The sequence below is a fragment of the Sus scrofa genome, chromosome 4 (genome assembly GCF_054392235.1).
Source record: "Sus scrofa isolate SSC_HxYL_T2T_F1_AM1 chromosome 4, Sscrofa_HxYL_maternal_Yorkshire_Landrace_v2.0, whole genome shotgun sequence".
NCBI classification, from domain to species: Eukaryota; Metazoa; Chordata; class Mammalia; order Artiodactyla; family Suidae; genus Sus; species Sus scrofa.
This window is the reverse complement of record NC_139386.1, coordinates 5,140,662-5,154,623: the sequence shown is the minus strand read 5'-3', so window position 1 is coordinate 5,154,623 and position 13,962 is coordinate 5,140,662. Positions and strand designations below refer to the sequence as shown.

Sequence of the window (13,962 nt, the reverse complement as noted above, 5' to 3'; positions counted from 1 at the left end):
ATCAAAGAAAGGGATACTGATATACCACAAGAATTTTGGAATTTCTACTGCTCTCTGGGAAAACCCAGCAAGATATGGGATCAACAAAGTCCTGTCCATGCAAAGTTAATGTATCCAACACTAGGTGGATTTGAATTGAGAAATCAGCTCTTCAGAGCTCTCATTTAGCCAGCTGCACATGATCTCTCCAGTTTATTATCATCAAAAGCAGGCTACTCTGAGAGTTAATTTTGTGTGTCAACTTGGGAGGGCCAACGCGGCTCAGATCCCACATCGCTGTGGCTGTGGCGTAAGCTAGCAGCTATAGCTCCCGGTCGCCCCCTAGCCTGGGAATTTCCATATGCCATGGGTGTGGTCCTAAAAAGCAAACAGAAATGCAGATTGTTAGGTCCTCTCCCAGGCCTATTGCATCAGAACCTGCATTGTTGCACAATGTGCAGGTGATTTGTATGCAAGTTCACTTCTTGGAGGGCACTTGACCTTTCGCTCAGCTGTGTACCCTGTGACGTATGCCCCTGTAGCCATCTTCATCTCACTTCCTTCCTATGTGACAGTCTAACCAACTGAGGTCTCAGGTTTTGACATAATATAGAAAACATTGTGGTGCAGCTGCTCGTAGTAGATGACCCAGTGTTAGTGGTACAAGTGACAACCGCCACCAAACCGTAGAATGTCAGTATGCTGGAGAGAATTTTAACTAAATAAGGATGGGTCAGACATCGGGGTTAAAAGTCTATACTGGCTGGCTGAACGACTTTGAGTAAGTCCCTTTGCCTCTTAAATCTCATGCTTCGTTTCTAAATTTGTGCCAATGAGCAGCACTCACTTGTTTTCCTCGTGCTCTATGTGCAGGGTAGCGGTACTCCTTTCATCACTGATTTATTGTGTCCTTCCTTGGGTGACGTTTCCTGCTTTTTGACAGTGTCCACTGGGCTAGCCCATAAGCACCAGAAAATAAAAACAGATTTTGCTTAAGCATGATTGACAGGAGCGGGAAGAAAAGCAGCCACGAGCACCTACAGGGCTCCTTTGCCTCCAGTTCCTTTCTAACCTGTGACAAGGGACAGACAAAAGGACCTCACTCGTCAGAGTTAACTTGCTATAACATTGCTCTATTTAAATACATCTTATCTGATACTTCATCTTCTCAATTCTATTTCAGGTTCATGTTAGGAATACCCTGGAGGCATTGTCTTGCTTGAAAAATGTTATTTCAATTAGTTGAATATCATTCTTTACAGGATTTAGGTCAAATGAGGGCCAGCAGTAAATCCAAACCAAACAATATGTGTCTGCCATAAATTTCTGTTTCTGCATTATTCATACATAATGGCATAGGTGACTCTTCAAGCATTCTGAATTAAGTGGAATTGATTTCTCACTTTTTTATGCTCTGTCGTACAAGCCTTTTTGTACTTTTACTTCTCCTTAACAAATCAGGTATTGATTCATCTCCACCGAACATGTTTTATTTAAACTTTGGTCTTTGTCAGCATCTTCGTCCTTGGTACCCACAATTCCTGTTCCTAACTTGCCAGTTGTCTTTTGATCTTGAAGGTGAGCTTCTTCAACCAGGCTGCTTCGTATGAGGCAACGGCAGAGTGAGTTAAGATCTCATCTAGAATAACAAAGCAGTGCCTTTTCCCCTTCCGTTCAGTTTTTACCGCATTAGCACACCCCCGAAGCCCACAAGTCTTACTCCACTTGGGTGATGGAGACATTAGCATGGCACTTGAATTTCCCTTCATCCGCACGTCATCACACCTCTTTTCACTACATCCATGAGCAAGTGTGTTTATGGACAGATTGGGGGCAGGAGGACTGGGCACAGTGGTAGTCTCAGCAAGAAGCTCTGAGCTTGAAGCCAAGTTGAAGCTCAATCAATATGTATCAAACAATCTAGGGACTCACGTTTTTATTGGAATGTTTTATGTCTGTTGAAAACAGTTGACGGAACATGAGACAGACAGCGGACCGTATCACTTGCATTTGTAGTTCATTTGGTAGCACCCAAGCCTTTTTTTTCACTTTTTAAATTTTCATTTATTGACATTTAGTTGATTTACAGTGTGGTCATTTCTGTGGCAACAAGAGAACTGGTTAAACATATACACATATCCATTCCTTCTCAGATTCTTTTCCCATTATTGCAGAATACGGGGTAGGGTTCCTTGTGCTGTACGGCAGGTCTCCATTGACCATCCACTCCATACACAATAGTGAGTAGCACTCAGGTTTTACATAAGGATAAAAACAAATGAAGAACTGAATGAATTAAGATATAATCAGGAGTCTTCTCTTCATCTGGGTCATGGCGCAGCGGTAACAAATCCAACTAGTATCCATGAGGTTGCAGGTTTGATCCCCAGCCTTGCTCAGTGGGTTAAAGATCTGGCGTTGTCATGAGCTGTGATGTAGGTTGCAGCTACGGCTCAGATCCTGCATTGCTGTGGCTGTGGTGCAGGCCGGCAGCTACAGCTCAGATTTGACCCCTAGCCTGGGAACTTCCATATGCTGCAGGTGCGGCCCTAAAAAGACAAAAAGAAAAGGAAGGGAAGGGAAGGGAGGAAGGAAGAAAGAAGGAAAGGAAGGAAGGAAGAAAGGGGGAAAAAAAATCAGGAAACTTGATCTGCAACCCTGGCTCTGCCATTAGCATGTCTGACCTTGGCCTCTGGCTGAGTCTTCCTACCCAGATGAAGAGAAGACTGTTTAGATATCACCCACTTTGCCCTGCAGGGCTGGGACTCTGATTGTGACACAGATGTTGGTGGGCTCATCCAGCTTATTGCCTATATTTGATCCCTGGCTTCCTCTGGAACCCGGCCATCCCTCTTTCCTTCCCAGTGTTCGGCGTGATATGCAACAGTGGGCCCCCGTCCACGGAGCCCACTGCAAGTTGCCCACAGCATGTGGCCTGCGAAGCTCATCAGCTTCCCTTGTCTAATTGTCTCCCACAGTGACCTGTGGGACACACCCACAGTTACCCTGTGCCTGTCCAAGCGCCTGGCCGTCCTCATTTTTGCAAAGGGCAACTGGCAAAATCAATTCCCTGTCCTTCTGCCCTGCTCTGAATACATTCAGCCTGCAGAAATAACATTTCCTGGTAGTCCAGCCCCGGGATGCTTGACAGTCCATGTCCTCTTCCTGGTTCTCCCTTCCCGCAAAAAAAAATCAGTGTCCATTTCCTGAGCACACGCTCCGTATGACCCAGAGGTCAATCCGGCATATGGTTCTAGTCCAAAGAAGATTGTAGTCTGATGAGGAAGGTGTATAAACGTGGATGGTTTCCATACAGATGGGTAATTGCTATTTCCATGAATGTTTCCCATACAAATAAGCCATTTCTCGAGGCATCTGCCTGACAGCAGCCTGATGCGGGAAGGCCAAGGTCCTCTTGGTTTTGTGTTTTGTTCTAAGGGAAAGGCCACCAAGGCCACGTCGTACCCTTTACTTTAAAAAAATTTTTTTTTATTTTACTATTTTTATTTATTTATTTATGTTGTCTTTTTGCCTTTTCTAGGGCCGCACCCGCGGCACATGGAGGTTCCCAGGCTAGGGGTCCAGTCGGAGCTGTAGCCACCCGCCTACACCAGAGCCACAGCAACATGGGATCCAAGCTGTGTCTGCGACCCACACCACAACTCATGGCAACACTAGATCCTTAACCCACTGAGCGAGGCCAGGGATTGAACCCACAACCTCATGGTGCCTAGTCTGATTCATTAATCACTGAGCCACAACGGGAACTCCTGTACCCTTTACTTTTGAGTAAGCCAGCTTACTTGTATTTCCTCACTGTGCTCATCCTACGAACACCCTGGAGGCTGGAACGATACCAAGGCCAGGCATGTTCTGCTCAAAAGCCCTGCCTCTGGGCCCAAGGCTGTGCATGGAGTCAAGATTCGAGTGGTCTCTGATTCTTTCTCACAGGACTTGTTTTCTCCCTGGTGGACCCACAGCTTTCTTAGAAAAATCTGGCGTTTCTATTGTGGCTCAGCGGGTTAAGGACCCAGCGCTGTCTCTGTGAGGATGCGGGTTTGATCCCTGGCCTCGCTCAGTGGGTTAAAGTTCCGGCATTGCTATGAGCTATGGTGTAGGTCTCAGATGTGGCTCAGATCTGGTGTTGCTGTGGCTGTGGCATACACTGGCAGCTGCAGCTCCGATTCTACCCCGAGCCTGGGAACTTCCATATGCTGCAGGTGCGGCTATTAAAAAAAAAAAAAAAAAAAATTGCTGAATTCCTTTTCTTGTTTCTGTTCTAGTGAGGAAAGTCTACCAAAGCTTTCCTTCTGAAGTTTACTGTGTCCCCTCTAAGTCCTTCCACTTACCCTTGGATTGTCCCTTTTATCCTCTAGTTTGAGTACTCTGGAGAAGAATTTAGAAATGATTCTCTCCACAAAATTGCATTTCTGGGGGTGACTTCTCCCTGGCTGTTCCTTCTCAACCCCTCACCCCCACCTACCACTTCTAGTCCCCGAAGCCGCCTTTGAAAACACACCTCTGACCCCTTTGATGACGGGGTTCGCTTGCCTTCCCTTTGCTCAGCCTCCTTCTTTCAAACACACACCCAGACAAAAGCTGTAAAGGGATTCCAAAACACCTGTTCACACGATAACATCTCACATCTAAGGAACACACCGTCTACACATAAATAATTCAAACCCCATATCTGAGGCCTCAGAAGAAATTAGGTTCAGGCCCAACACGCAAGGGCTTAAAATTTTTGGTAGAACACAGGGGCCAGTCAGATTTTGTGAACTTTCTCTGCATTTGTGTTGTCATTCTGAGCACAGCCCTGGAAAGGCTGACCCAGGACGGCAAATGACTAAGCCGCCCCGGTCCCTGGGCAAATCCACTGCTCCCTCCAGAGGTGAGAGATGCGAATGAGAAAACCGATAAAACGAAGCAAAATAAAATAAAATAAAAATTGGCAGCCTTTCATGATTTACAGTCACTGTCTTTGGCGTAGTAAAAACCTCATCACATGGGTTACTCTCTCACTGCGTTCGCCGCCGGAGTCCACTAGAACAGTCTAATTTACACTGCAGTGTAATTCATCTGTTTTATTAAGGTTGTTCTTGTATTTATGTTAGAAGTAAAAGCGGCCTCTGGCTCCGTGTTATACAGTCATTCTGGGAAAATGCCACAGGGCACAGCAGTTAATAAACCTGGGAACTAGATTCTAGCCCCCATATTGTTGACATCTGACAAGTTTACTGTGGAGGTAGTTAGGGTGATGCAGGATCTTATAAAAATAGACTTAGCGTCATCATTTACAGGCCCATTCCAAAATAACAGCGGACCCCACTTATGGAGGTGGTTAAAGGGTTTTTTGCATAGACTTTGTTGAAACTGTTAGCATTTAATCTTTTCCCCCAACTCCTTCCCAGGAAAACCTCCCGAGGGTTAGCTTGCCCTGGTGGCAAGAAAGTTACCTCATCAAAACCTGATGATGAATTAGAGAGTGGGAGATGGCGTGGTGAAGGCCTGCCTCAATTCCAGCAAGATTAGAAATTTCCATAAAAATCTGCTTTAGTCACTGAAAAGGCCTTGGTTCTGCGGAACGCAGGGTGGCCAGCTCTCCTCTGTAAATAAATAACCAGCAGCAAGAGCGAACGAGCCACCGTCTGTGCCACTCCCTCAGCGATGCTCACGGACAAGGCATCTTTTATTGCAGGATGCTGGTCACTCCCCAAGTGCCTACCAGCAACTGTGCTTCCAAGAACTCATTATTTGCACTGGTACACGGATTAAAAAAAAAATCCTCTTCTCTGGAAGGAAAAGAGAAGGACGTGTGGCACAGAGAAACCTAATGCCACTTATAATGCATAAGATGGGGGAGAGGCAGGAGAAACAGGGGAGCAGGTAATTACTGAAAAAAGAACCCAAAGGTGGTTTTCAGCCTCATATTCCCTGCCTGGTGGAAAGAACATGGACTTCGGTGTAAAACTGACTTGCACTTGGATGCAGGTATAAAAACTCACCTCCTGGGAAGATAGGCGTTGGAACAATGCTTGGTATGCAATAGGTACTCAATGCCAGTTGTCGCGGTAGTGCCATCCAGGACCATCTAAGGACCCAGCGCAAGGCCTGCCCTGTTGTTGATAACGGTCAATGTTTGTAGAGTGAGTGAACGAACTTTCTCAGCATGACTTTATCAGGACATTCAAATGAACTTCAGGGCATCGAGGGAGGAGAAGACGTCAGCAAAGATCTGGAGCACCCGGACCTGGGCGATGACGCAGACGCCCGCGTTCTGTCCAGACCGCGAAAGGAGACCCACGTTCTAGTGTTAAATCTCCCCCTTCTGTTACTTGACTGTCAACCGCTCTGACTGTCTGGGCCTCTATCTCTTCATCTTTGAATAAGGATGTAGGGTGGCAAGACTGGCATTATTCCCTCTAAAACTGAACGTCTGCGGCTCAACCTTTACTGAAATGCCCAACATTTCAAATTTGCGAAGAATCAGAAGGGAAATGGCTTTATTTCAATCTGCCCAAACTTTTAAAGAACTCTTTCTTTATCATAACCCGTATCAGCCATGTCCAACAAGTTGTCAGTTCTCGCAGGTTCACGAGCATGGCTCAGAGTCTCCCGCTCCTCTCATTTCCTAACGCTGCTTCTTTGGTTCAGTCCCACACTGTTTCTCGCCAGGGTTGCTGCAGAGATTCTTTAAATTGATTCTCAGCCTCTCATTTCACCTTCTTCTAACTCATCCCCTGCATTTTCTGCAGTCCAGATAACTCAAGCCGTGTTTACATAAACTTACAGTTTTGGTAATGCCTCATCTGACTGTGCTTTAATTTACTGAACAAATGTTTTCTACCTATCTGGCCTTGAGAAAATCATTAATCTTCTCTCTCTACATGTCAGTTTTAACATCTGTCAAATGAGGAAAATAATGAAAATATCCATGTCATTGGGTCGTTGTGATTTTTAAATGTGTTAATGTATGAAAGGTGCTTAAAACAGTGTCTGGCTGATAGTAACCACTCGAGGTGATAGTTATTTCTGTTACCAGGTATGATCATTCGTATAATCTAGCCAAGCAGAGACCCTCTCATGCTTTTTGTATTTGATGCTCCTTCTGCCTGAATCTTTCTTTTTTCCCAGATATCTCCATGTTACTTTCCTTGTCTTCATCTGGGCCTCTGTTCAGACAGCATCTCCAAAGAAATCCCTTGGCTTTCCCATGGGAAATAGTGTTTTGTCACTTCTGTCTTCTTATTGAGCTTAGATGACGTTATCGCTTATTATTTGTTAAGCTTATGTTGACCTTATATTTTATCACTTATTGAGCTTAGATTGTGTTATCATTTATTATTTATGATCTAACTTCTTTGGGTTTTTTTTTTCTTTTTAGGCCTGCAAGTGCAGCATATGGAAGTTCCCAAGCTAGGGGTTGAATCGCAGCTACAGCTGCCAGCCCACACCACAACCACAGCAATGCCAGATCCAAGCCAAATCTTCGACCTACACCACAACTCCTGGCACCCCTGGATCCTTTAACTCACTGAGCAAGGTCAGGGATGGCCTCTGGACACTAGTTGGGTTCATTACTTCTAAGCCACGATGGGAACTCCCTCACTTCTTTTGTTTTGGCTGCACAGTGCAGTGGCCTGATATGGGATCTCAGTTCCCAGACCAGGGAGCGAACCCAGGCTGTAGCAGTGAAGGGGCAGAGTCCTAACCACTAGGGCACCAGGGAACTCCCTTATTTATGATCTAACTTTTTTTTTTTTTTTTTGGCTTTTTAGGGCTGAACCCACGGCATATGGAAGTTCCCAGGCTAGGGATTGAAGCAGAGCTACAGCTGCCTGTCTACACCACAGCCACAGCAATGTGGGTTCTGAACCACGTCTGCGAACTACACTACAGCTCACGGCAATCCTGGATCCTTAACCCACTGAACAAGGCCAGAGATCAAACCCCCATACTCATGGATATTAGTCAGATTTGTCTCCGCTGAGCCACAATGGGAACTCCATATATATATATATATATATATATATATATATATATATATATATATATATATATATATATATGTATATATATACACACACACACACACATGTATATATACACATATGTATATATACACACATATATATATATGGAGATATTTCGCTTGTTCATATCTATATACTCACAACAAAGAGAAGTGCTTGACACATAAATGCTCAATAAATATTAGGTGAGTAAATGAAAGAATTGAATATTCAAATGATTATTTGATTATGAGTGTAGAAAATGCCTTCAAAAGAACAAAATGAGCCACTAGCCTTTAGTAAAAGCCAAGACAGGAAAGACCCCTCCACATGCGCTGGTGTCTACCTTCCCTGTACAAGCTGGTCATGTTGCTGTCCCTCAGAAATGCGTTAAGAAAATCTTAGCACTTGCCACAAGGAGCTCCAAGTAGCTCTCCAACTGGCTTATGAAATTCAGTGGGACTTTGAGCTATTTCTCTATGTCGATATGAACTGTGTTTCTGTGTATACCCAGAGGAGCATCTGGAATTATGAGAAATTGGATTTTTATCCTGAAATGGTGTGTCGTCTTCAAATTTGATAACCCTTGGCTTCCATGCCTTCTCCCAAGTTAGTGTCTTTTATAATTTTTGCGTGCCTTGGCCTTAAAGGCACAAACAACTTTGCTGTTTGTTGATGGTCGTAGCAGGTGTTCTACTTCTCCTAAATCATTCAAAAAAAGAAGCTAATCAGCATCACACATTTGAAGTGTAAAAGAAAAAAGCGTCAAAGTTGATGTCCATGCATTTGGCCCAAACACTTCTGAAGCACTGTGTGGTTTTTAAAAAATAAGGTGGCTTCATTTACAAGAGTATTGTTAGTGATATTAAGAGGAAATGATTAACACATAATAATGAATAGATAATTTTTAACAGCCAAAAATTATCGAATGCGTACATGGACTCAAAATACTGAAATGTGATGTGGTTTAAATAGGCATTGATTCTGGAGTATAGAGAGCGGGATTTCGTTCTAAACTCTGTCACCATGCAATTTATCTCCTGCTCGAGCAAGGTATTTACTCTCTTAAAATTTCTGTGTTTTTATTGGAAAAACAAAGGAGTTGGACTAGGTGACATTGAAGGTCCTTTCTCATTACACCATCCCGTGATTCTAGGCTGAATCCACTCATATACATCATTTTCAAAATGATTAAATGGCAAAACGCAAGCAAAGGAACACTTTTAGGTTGAACACATCCAGACTTCTACATTTTAAAGGAAAGCACAGAGCTTGTGTTTCCAGGGGTCACGAAGTCAAGCCTGCTCCGTGACGGTGTGCTTTGTTAAGGCACAGGTACCCTCTCTGGGAGTCCCCGCTTGGAACTGTATCTAAGTCTAATTAAATCCCTTTGTGTGAACCTTAAATACACTTAATTAAAACAGGTAGACTTGGGATGATTAATTTCAAAAGTAAGTAGGTTAAAGGGCAGGCTCATTTCTTCTGCTAATTAGTTGAAGGATGATCCTCCTTGCCAAGAGGCCAAAAGGCAGGAGATTCATTTCTTCAATTCAAATCTGTTTTTAAATGTCTTTTCAAAGCCTTTAGGCTTTAGAATTTGAGTTTTATAAAATCTGAATGTCAAGGATTATTTCTCCTTATTTTATACTTAGTTAAACCCAAAGCAGGACTCACTTGAGATTCAAGGATTATAGAGAAGCCAATGGTCGGTGAATCCAGACCCACAGACAGCCTAAACCAGCCACGTGGTAACTTTATTATCACTCCATCACTCTTGAGAGACAGGCTTAACTTCATCTATTATGAAAGGTTTTCAGAAACTGTGACTTGCTCATTAAATATTTGATTCTTTGAAACACTCAGCTTGGCAGATTTTCCCCGTACTGCAGCCATAGCCGTCCTTGTGGTATTTAAAAGGGCTTCCAATCAAGAGTTCGGGGTCTGGCTTGGCGGAAGTGGCTGAGGGAGGCGTCGTCTCTGGTATCTTGGGAGGGAATCCCCTGAAGGGGTCGTCACGGTCTTCACTGGGCCTCCTACTGTGACGAAAACGTGGTGATCGCCCTGGACAGAAAACAAACAAGTGTGGCAGAGCAAATGCATGATGCGCCGGGCTGATGGCAAGCACGGTCTGGATCCACATTCGTCTGCTTTAAATGCTTCTTTTTTCTTTTGCTGTTGAGCACATGTCGTAATGAAGACTCCTTGTGACATGCAGAAAATGTCCCCCTCTTCTTAAAACTACCCCGTGGAGGACCGCACAGTGTTCTCTATGAAATTTCACTGGTGTAGAACATGCTTGCTGTGACTCTGGGGAAGGTTAAAGGGTCCCTGCAGAGACGCCTGGGGTGTCGGAAGACCCAGGGATGTCGACGTTTTGTGCAGAAGAACAGAGCTGCTCTCCTTTCAGCATTTACTGATCAAGTGAGCAGTGTGAAATCAGTCCACTTTCTTTCCATTTCCTCCCTATTACCGTGGATTTGTGTGTGTGTGTGTGTGTGTGTCCGAACCCACAGCATATAGAAATCTCTGGGCCAGGGATTGAATCCTAGCCTTGGCTACAACCCACATCGCAGCTGTGGCAATGCCACATCCTTTTACCTACTGTGCTGCACCAGGGATCAGACCCGCACCTCCTCAGAGACCCAAGCCACTGCAGTCAGACTCTTAACCCACTGAACCACAGCAGGAAGTCCCTAGAATGGTTTTAATGTATCTTCAACCATAGTGTTTCTACAACTGGTGTAGTAAGCAGAGATCTCTGAAGTTCAGCATGGTTTCGAATTTTAATGCATTGATGAGCTAAGAAACAATTACTCAAAAGAGTTTTCCTTACTTATTTTTTCAAGCAGTTATTGGGCACTAACTATGGGACAGTCACAGTTCCAGATCCTGAAGAGCTAAACTGCCCTGTGGAGCTTGAGTTTCATGGCAAGAGACAAAAAGAGACAGAGAGAGACACAGAGGGGAGACTCAAATAGATGGTGATGGTGGAAGAGGGAAAAACCAGACGGCCAGCCGTAAGTGGACACCCACACTGGCCACACCTCCACACTGAGAGCTCATCTCCTCTCCCCGAGTGAGAGGTCATTCTTCCTCCAGGAGGAGGATCAAGGAAGAAGCCTGAGAAAGGCATCATCTTCCCTCCTCAGCCTGCCCGCTTCCCACGGGAATGACTGGACAGGATCACCTCCAGTATGGACTCAACCCCCCTTTGCCTGTGTCCTCACCACGTGTGCAGAGAAGGTGTTCTCAGTGTCCCCTCCAAGTAGATACCTTCTTTTTTATGTACTTTTTTTTTCTTTTTAGGGTCACACCCACAGCATATGGAGGTTTCCAGCTAGAGGTTGAATCAGAGCTTCAGCTGACCGCCTACCTGCAGCCACAGGAATGTGGGATCCGAGCCACATCTGTGACCTACACCGCAGCTCATGGCAATGCTGGATCCTTAACCCACTGAGCGAGGCCGGGGATTGAGCCTGTGTCCTCATGGATAAGTTCCCACTGAGCTGCAATGGGAACCCCAAGAATATACCTTCTAATACTTACTATTAAACATGAATTGGGATTTAGAAATGCCAATTTATAATTTACATAGCAAATGTAATATGTGATGCACATCACGTTAGCTGGTGCCACTTGGCGTCATTGTGACTGATTGAGATTTCCCAGCTGGAGCTGTTGACGCAAAACTGCATCTTAACGCACGTCTGTGCTGATCCACAGATTAGGTCTGTAACACAGGACACAATGGCGTGTGGTTGAAATACGCATATCCATCATTTTATTAGTCTGGGTTCAGCAAGAAAAAGCTCTATTTTTGGAGCAGTGAGATATTCCATCGACAGAGGAGTTGGAGAAGCAGAGTTCAGGGACGCCTCTGCTGGCCTGGAGACACCTATTCATTGATGAGGAAATGCATCAGTTGCAGGACCCAGTGCACTCAGAGTCCCGGACACAACACGCCAGTTCTCAGAAGCACATCTGGAAGCTGGGAAGCCAGGGCCACTGGCTGCCAGTGTCTTCACGTTGCTGCTGCCAGAGAGTGATGGCTTGGCTTTCCTTCTACCACTCTCATCTCACCAAACTGCTTTTATTTTGTAATTTTTAAGACATTTATTTATTTATTTATTTATTTATTTATTGATTGATTTTTCAGCCATACCCGCATTGTAGGGAAGTTCCTGAGCCAGGGATCCGTAACCCAATAGGCCAGGCCTGCGATCAAACCAGCAATGCTGCAGGGACTGTGCCACAGCGGCGCTCCCTGAACTGCTTTTAATTAGAAGAATCCAAACCAAACCTCTGTTTGGAGGAGGCCAAGAAAATGTATTTTCCAAGATATATGCATATATATAGACATACACATATACTATGTATATATGATATACATGCATATATACATATGTACAGTATGTATGTGACATATATACAGAATCTATATGTATGTATACATGTGTATTTACACATATGCACACACAGATCATCGTCCCTTGGCATTCCGGGGTGGTTTGTTCCAGGCCTAGTTTTAAAAGTTAACCAACGTATAAGTGGTTGGTTTGGTTCTGCTGTCATTTTGCCAAAAGAACCGAAGGCTCTGGAATTTGAATAACCCACTGAATGTAAAAACGTTGTCTGGCTAAGCTGATGCTGATATTAAGGTCACCTGATCTACGCGTCTTCTCCCTGCTCTGCCGATACCACTGATGCGAGCTGATTGTGTGCTTAATTGATCAAAGGGAAAGTCAGCTCAGTGGAGAGCATTTTGGAGATCAGTTAGGGGTGCGGGAGATTAGTAACTGGATTAGAAATTGTATTGATTGGTTGTGAAAAGACGTCTCCATACATTAGAGCCTGAATAGTAAAAGCTCTGATCGCGCCAGGCCTTAAACAAGATAGGGGACAAAGGAGCTGAACTGAACTTCCGCTATAAAGCATCTGAGGGGGTTAAGGTTCTTAGGATGTTAAGACCACAGGATGAAAATCTTGGAAAGATTGAAGCCTAACGCAGAGATGGAGTGGTCATTTCCGGGGTAGGTTCTCTACCCAATCTTTTAGGCAGGAACGTCTGTGTACAGGCAGCCCTCTGTATCTGTCAGTTCCACATCCAGGGTTGGTTGGTTGAATCCACAGATGGGGGACTGCGGATACAGAGGGCCCCCGTACCACTCCATTTTATATAAGGGACTTGAGCAGCCTCAGATTTTGATACTCACAGGTCGAGGGGTTAGGGTAGGGGGCAGGGTAGGGGGTGTCCTGAAACCGATCCCCTGCAGATGCCAGCAGACCCCTGTACCATAATCCGCTCACTTAAGCACAGACAGCTGTGGGACATGGCAGACAGCACTGCAGCATCTTACAAAGGCATTCACATGCTGGCAAGAGACAGTGTCGTTCGTTCCATCGGCAGCATGTGACGAGCAATGACGAAGCTGTCTCAGAAGGAAAGGTGTTGAGGAGAGCGAAGGATTCCCACAGCAGTTAATGAGGATGGCATTTCCTTTTTCTGATTATAGCATTTGTCTGCTGTTTGCCTGAGGAACTAAGATATTTCTGATGCCCAGTTTTAGCTGGGGAACTCCTCACAAGTAACTGGCAAAATAAAGTGTTATTTTTCAGGTATTCTAATTAATACTTCTTAAACAGCAAGTTGTTTACTTTGAAATTCTTGATGCATATAAACATATGCATATACATGGATCCAGATTTGCCACTAGAACTAAGCTGTTATTAAGCAAGCATATAACACGAATATACATGCATGCGCAATATATATGTACAGCTATATATTTATACATATATCTTGATATTCATTATTATAAATATGTATATGGATATATGTCATGCAAATGACCAGTCCTAATGACAGCATTTCCAGGTACATTAAGTGAGCCGCCTAGGAAGTGGGTCCTTCTGCTCCAGTGCAGTCTTCAGGTGATTAGAGCCCTAGCCAACCACTGAACAGCCACCTCCT

At 44.5% G+C, this 13,962-nt stretch overlaps 1 protein-coding gene across 1 annotated transcript in view; it reads left to right on the top strand.

Annotated features, from left to right (window-relative positions):
* Nucleotides 1–13,962, top strand: part of LOC146403653 (uncharacterized) — a 648,222-nt gene that overhangs the window by 522,260 nt on the left and 112,000 nt on the right. The window lies entirely within an intron of this gene.